Below are 6,066 nucleotides of genomic sequence, written 5' to 3'. Positions count from 1 at the left end.
AGTAACTGCTGTCATTTCCTACGAAACCTGACTTTTACAGCAAAGGAGATTAGGATTGATTCCCCTACCCTCCCCACCCCGTTACAGTAGGAGATCCTGTTTTGCAAGGATCTTCGCAGGAGTAGGCTCCCGCGCTTTTTCCGCTCAACTTCAGTTGGAGAAGCCAGGCACATGCAGTCTCATTACCCCTCAAAAATAAATTCGCTCTGCATGTCCCTCCTTGATCTAAAAATTAATCTGTGTGGGTGTAAACTCATGCAATACACACACACACACACACGCACACACAAACACACATATCCACGAATACATTTTAGCTAGTCAATATAGAGTCAAGGGTTTGCCACCCATTCCAGTCTGTGTTGAGTTCGGAAGTTCTAATCTTGACAACTTCAGATAAAGGGGGCAGTTGTCAAACGTTCATATACTGTTTGCGGATGAGGCTCGTGGGGATGCACAAGAATTTGAAAGTGAACGTTCCGCTCACATGCTGTATAAAATAGTGTTTAAACAAATAATGTATTGGCGTGCTCTGGTTGGGGGAGGTGCCAAAAAAGTAAAGTAAATAAACCGTGAAATCCAAAATATACAGCAGTGAAAGGCACTGGAATAGGCTGATTTGTCATAAATCTCACTGATTTGATCTGTTTGCTCTAGCTACCTAACATAAAAGTCTCTCCCCCCACTCCCCCCAAGGTTACTAACTCTGATTTCCTTAGCTTTTCTGGCGGTTTCCCTTCCTTTCCTCTGTGTTACTATTTATCTGGGAACAAAATTATTTCAAGAGCACAACTAACGGCTCTCTGTTGCTCTGATTTGATGAAATTTCTCCCATTGCTACAGATGGACTATTAAATTGGGATAAGCAAAGCTGGTTCAGCATTATCATCTTCAAAGACATCATCTTTCCTGGAGCCGCCATTCATAGATAAAGTATTTCTGTGAACTATACTATAAATCCTCTATAAATCATCATATTTTTCCTTTCTCTCTCCCTTTTTGTTTCTTTTAGTTCTGTGTCTTCTCTCACCCTTCTTTATTTCCTATCCCAGTGAATCTTCCTCATGGTGGTTTTGTGATTATGAACGTATGTGTGAAGAAAACATTTCCCTGCATAATTTTCATTCCATTCAGAAATATCCAAATGAAATGATTCCATTCTCTTGGTGAGTTTAAAGCTAATTATCTCCAGAAATGAGCCTTTTTATTTACTCTTAGTTGAGAAATGGGAAAGATACAGAAAGTTTTTTCACAGGTCAGCCATATTTACAATAGTTTTGTCACCCTTCCTCTTGCTTCCCACCCGCTCCACAGTGACACGCATGTTTGCAGAAGAGATAACCTCTAAGAGAAGGTGAGGTACTACACTTTGCTTCATTTCACATGCTGCTGGGTGTCAGAAGTGTGTGTAACTGAAGTGCCCAGCAAAGTTAGCATAGCCTCCTCAGAAGGAATCCAGAGCTGAGAAGCTGGATTCATCTTTATATGTTTTCAGAGTGGGTCAGTGGAGGAGTAGAATCAAATGGAAAAATACCACACCTTAATTTATCCATTAAAAAAAAAAGAGCAGTGCCTCTATCTCTAAAAACAAGACATTCAGTCCTGAAACTCCACTGTAACCTTCATTATTGGAAAAGTTCTGTCATTAGTTGGAATTGTGTCTGTCTCCCCCTCTAGACTGTAATCTCCTTGTGGGCAGGGGATGTGTCTACCAACTCTGTTATATTGTACTCTCCCAAGTGTTTAGTACAGTGCAATGTGCACAGTAATGTTTAATAAATGCCATGTATTGATTGACTGAATTAGACAGAAAACGGCCTGAGTTCTCCGCTCACCTTTTATTGCATCAATACTTCTCAAATGTGACGTGTAAAATGTTGTTCACCTTCCTACCCCCATTGCAGTGTTTAAAATCCTATCAAACTGATTTTTGTTCCCATTTGGGTTGAGATCTGAAAAGTGATTGTAATTTTCCTAGGCAAAGGGGTCCCGTATTTAATTGTCTCCTCCTGCTTACCTTGAACCTGAATGGACTCCCTAAGGGCAATGTTTACCCATTGCAGACAATCCAAAGTGAAATGTGGAGTGTGTTCAGTGTTCGGGGAAGCAGTTCTGGCCGCTTCATCCTGGCTAGATTTTTCTGCATTTTGGGGACATTTTGGGGTGGTAACTTGATGGAAATGGGGAGGTCTTGCAATATCAGGATGAAGGCTGAATGACTTTAAAGGCCTGGTTGTTAGAGACGATTCATTCAAATGTCCCTTCAGATAGTGGTGACTTTACTGTAGCTGGGCTGTTTGCACTGCAGTCTGAAAAATACACAAATACTTCATGCTTTTTGTACTCTGAGTGCCCTGTACACAGTGAAGTCCCCAATGAGGATTAGTGAGGCCAATGGATGCAGCGAGCAGGCACAGGAAATAGGATATTTGTGTAGTAAACACCTTAACACAGTTTCCCCGTGCAAACGACACCCCATCGGACCCACAACGACATTACAACTGGGAGGTTTCAACACACACTTTGAAAGAGTACAACTTAAACACCAGTCTGATTTGTCTGTGATCTAAACTACAAGCTGTCTTTTTGGGTGGAAGCTGATGTTTGCACTTCTCCTTTTCTGGGCAAAAGTTTGAGTTTAGACAGGTCACTCTTTGGTTTGTATTTCTCTTGAGGGAGCTGGGGCCAATGCCTGTTGTTGGAAAACCTCATGATATTTATGGTTTTTATACCTGCGTAAGTACCCTAGTTAAAACCCCCGTAAATCTGAACGGCTCACTGGACAATGCTAAGTAGTATTTAATTTGTTACTGTTTCTCAGCTCCTGGGGAATTTTACTATAAGGCCAAGTTTTTATTTCAATTAGTCTAGGTATGTATTACTTTTACATGTGATTACTTCTCACCTAGAAAACCTCGTTTTGAACTTCCAGAATTACCCAGGGCAGAGGAAAAATGAAAGCTGCCAATTTGATCGATTGGCATATGCACAGATTTCAGGAAACAAAGATTCAAAAAATAATGAGAAAAGACACTTTGACTTCGGTTTCAGTTCTGCTAACTTCATAGAATGATCAGGAAAAGTAACTAGAAATCAGAGTGTTTTTGGTTTAGCAAAATATTAGTATGAAGGAGTTGAAATAAATGTTTCTTTCCAACTACTCAAAGCTAGAGAGATACTCAAAACAAGATGTTCTAGAATTTTTGTTCACAGTTCACAGGCAATGAATCTTCTCTACCTCAACGTAGCAGAGTTCTTACCACTTTCATTATATTTAAAACATGTGAAAAAAGTAAATGAAGAACATTCTATCTAAAGAGTGCGGAGTTAGCTTATTTTTTCCCAAATGTTAGTTCATTATTTAATTTTGTAGTATATTCTGATTATGGTTTTGTTTTTTTCATGTAAGGTAAAAACCACTTAATTTTGAGGGCAACCCAGAAACCATGCTTTAAGCTGTCTTTAACATTTTGGTTTAGCTTGAATAGGTTAATGTATTTTTCCTTTTAAAGAAAACAAGTTGCTGGGAAGTGTGTTTTAACTGTGAGTACCCGATTTCATCCATTAGCATGAGAAAAAAAGTTTTAGTGCATTTACTATTGTATTGAATGAAGAGTTCCAACAGTCAGGCGAAAGAAAGTGAAAGGCTGCAAAGAAATGATGGGCTATTCAGATTATTCAGCCGGCCAGAGCTTTGGTCATATGCCTCTGAAATCTGGGATCGGGATATCACTTTTATCTTCTCGCTCCATTCTTTTGCCTTTTTCACACGTTCACTTTTGTCAAGGTTTATTGATCCCGTTTTCTTCTCTGCAAATCTGTGGAAAATTTAATGAACCAAAAACAACAGTGGAAAAAAAAGAACTTTTTATTCATTAGCACTAGATTGAATTTTCTTCCCTCTTTTTTTTTTGTCCTGGTTGCTTCTCCTTACCTCCCGTGGGGCAGAAGAGGAGAAGGAGGATTCTGTAATTACTGTAGTCGTTACAGTGAAGACAGTGGAAAGGAACTGGTGGCTTTTAATTTATTTGGAGGGAAAAGTTTTAATCTCTTTCCCTGTCTCCAGTCCCCACCAGAAGTGCATGAAGTTGGCTTTGATTATCGGTGCTCTCTCTTGACTGGGAGACTACCTCGTTGGAAGAAGTAGTAACACCTGCCCAAATGAAACTTGTTTGCTGGCTGGTAATTAAACACAGATTAAAACAATTGCAGCTCTCTAGACTGTACTGACAATTCAGATTGCGGCAGTACCCGGATTCTGCATCTCTGCCCGACCTCTTTTATTTTAGTGTTGTTTTCGAGGTGCCAATATTAGTGTTCGCCCAACTTACAAATAGTTGCAGGGTCTAGTCCTTTTCAGGTGACACAGTTAAGTATCTCTTTTTCTCCAAATAGGGCTGTAAGACCTGTAATTAAAGAAGTTCCTGGCATTATTAAGTTTTGCTGACATTGCTGTGCATAGAACAATTTACCTTTATAAAATCTGTTGAACTCTTGCTCTTTTGATGCTGAGGGCATTGTGCCGGAGTCTAGAGTACAATTGCCTGGTGCAAATGCATTTTGGGTTTTTTCTGTTCATCTGGTTTTCTGTTTCAAATGCTTGTAGGCTCCACACAGAGTGCCGGAGATTTGAGATAGCTGGGAATAAGAGTCAAAGCAGAACATGTGCTGGAAAGATTTCTTTTCTACCCTGCTTTTCCACTGCACATTTAATTACTCAATCGTCTGACAAAAATACTGTAGAGCACATGGGTTAATAGCTAGGACATAAAGTGAGGCTTGCCAACATTCCTTATAATTTGCAACACATTTCGTTTTCCTCTTGTTACACACAGATATTCACACACAGATTGTTTTTACAGTATGTTAAACAATACCTATATTGTTGCAATTTCAGAATAAGATCCATGCAAACAACCTCTAGCAAGCTGCAGGAATGGCTAAAACCTGTTTCATGGAAACTAGAGAATAGTCATCCAGATAAAAATCTATTCAGTGTAACTGGTCTTTGTTACCTTAGTGTTGCAAAACTATTTGCGCGCCGGATTCCGAGTTCCATTCAACGTGGAATCACAGAATTGAAAATCATAACTCAACTACTGTTCCATGCCAGAGGAAACACCACCCCCAAAAACGTTTGGTTAGGAAAACAGTCTTTTAGGAAGCTCTGACCAGCTATTCTATATGTTCTCTATTTTTGTACATTCTGAATGACTTTTTTTCAGACTCCTCAGTTCTCTTACTAAAATATGGAGTAAAACATTATTTTAGAATGATCAGCAGAGGCATTTGAATGAGATAAATTTCAAGAGAAGGAGTTCTTAAATTCTGGGGAGTCACTCAGAACTTTAGCGAGCCTGAAAAGTCTTTCCGTGCCCCTTTTCCTTCTCAGTCATGAAAAGAAAAGAATAGTTAGTTAAAAATAGTATTTTTTCTTCATTTAGGTTGACCTACAGGGTATTATTAGAGGCCCCTCTATGAGGACTTTCTTAAAAGAAAGATTCATGATTACTGGGATGTTAAAAGAGCATCAGTTCCGAAGACCAGGATAGTCCCTTTTCAGAGAGATCCTTACCAATGCTTCTTTGTGTGGTGGACAATGCAATAAGTCAGACAGGACTTTTGAGCCACATTTATAAGGAACTGTAAGGGCCACTGAAGTACACTTGTGTTAAGTTGAATTGATTGAAATTTAATGGCTGTTAGAGGCTATGAATGGTAATGATTTTCCAGAGTATCTTTGGCATACTTGACATTAATAACTGGAGTGTGTGTGTGTGTGCGTATGTGTGTGCACAGCAGTTGGCGTTTTCATTTTCCAAGACGCTATTCTTTCCCCCAGAACCCTTTCCTCTCGCCCCATAATTCAGTTGTTTCGAAGCTTTAATTTTTTTTTGCTCCTAGAGCACGTACATCATGTCAACATAATTTTGAGCTCATGATTTTTTTCAATTTCTATATAAATCAGCCTCTAATATAGTGAATGTGATGAATTTGTTTAAGCTGACACCATGAATTAATGTTATGCAAATGGAAGCTTTACAGGTGCAATGATTTACTTAATAA

The 6,066-nt window shown here is 39.1% G+C and overlaps 1 long non-coding RNA gene across 1 annotated transcript; it reads right to left on the bottom strand.

The window, feature by feature from the left end:
* Positions 1–3,578: 3,578 nt before the first annotated feature.
* Positions 3,579–4,962, bottom strand: LOC114814978. Its single transcript, XR_005660520.1, has 4 exons — positions 4,878–4,962; positions 4,473–4,638; positions 4,332–4,406; positions 3,579–3,818 (listed from the first exon to the last, which is right to left on the bottom strand). It is a non-coding gene; the product is annotated as an uncharacterized LOC114814978 (long non-coding RNA).
* Between the last annotated feature and the right edge of the window lie 1,104 nt (positions 4,963–6,066).

This window comes from Ornithorhynchus anatinus, chromosome 1 (genome assembly GCF_004115215.2).
Source record: "Ornithorhynchus anatinus isolate Pmale09 chromosome 1, mOrnAna1.pri.v4, whole genome shotgun sequence".
In the NCBI taxonomy this organism is placed as follows: Eukaryota; Metazoa; Chordata; class Mammalia; order Monotremata; family Ornithorhynchidae; genus Ornithorhynchus; species Ornithorhynchus anatinus.
The sequence above is the reverse complement of the archived record's forward strand: the minus strand, read 5'-3'. Positions and strand labels throughout refer to the sequence as shown.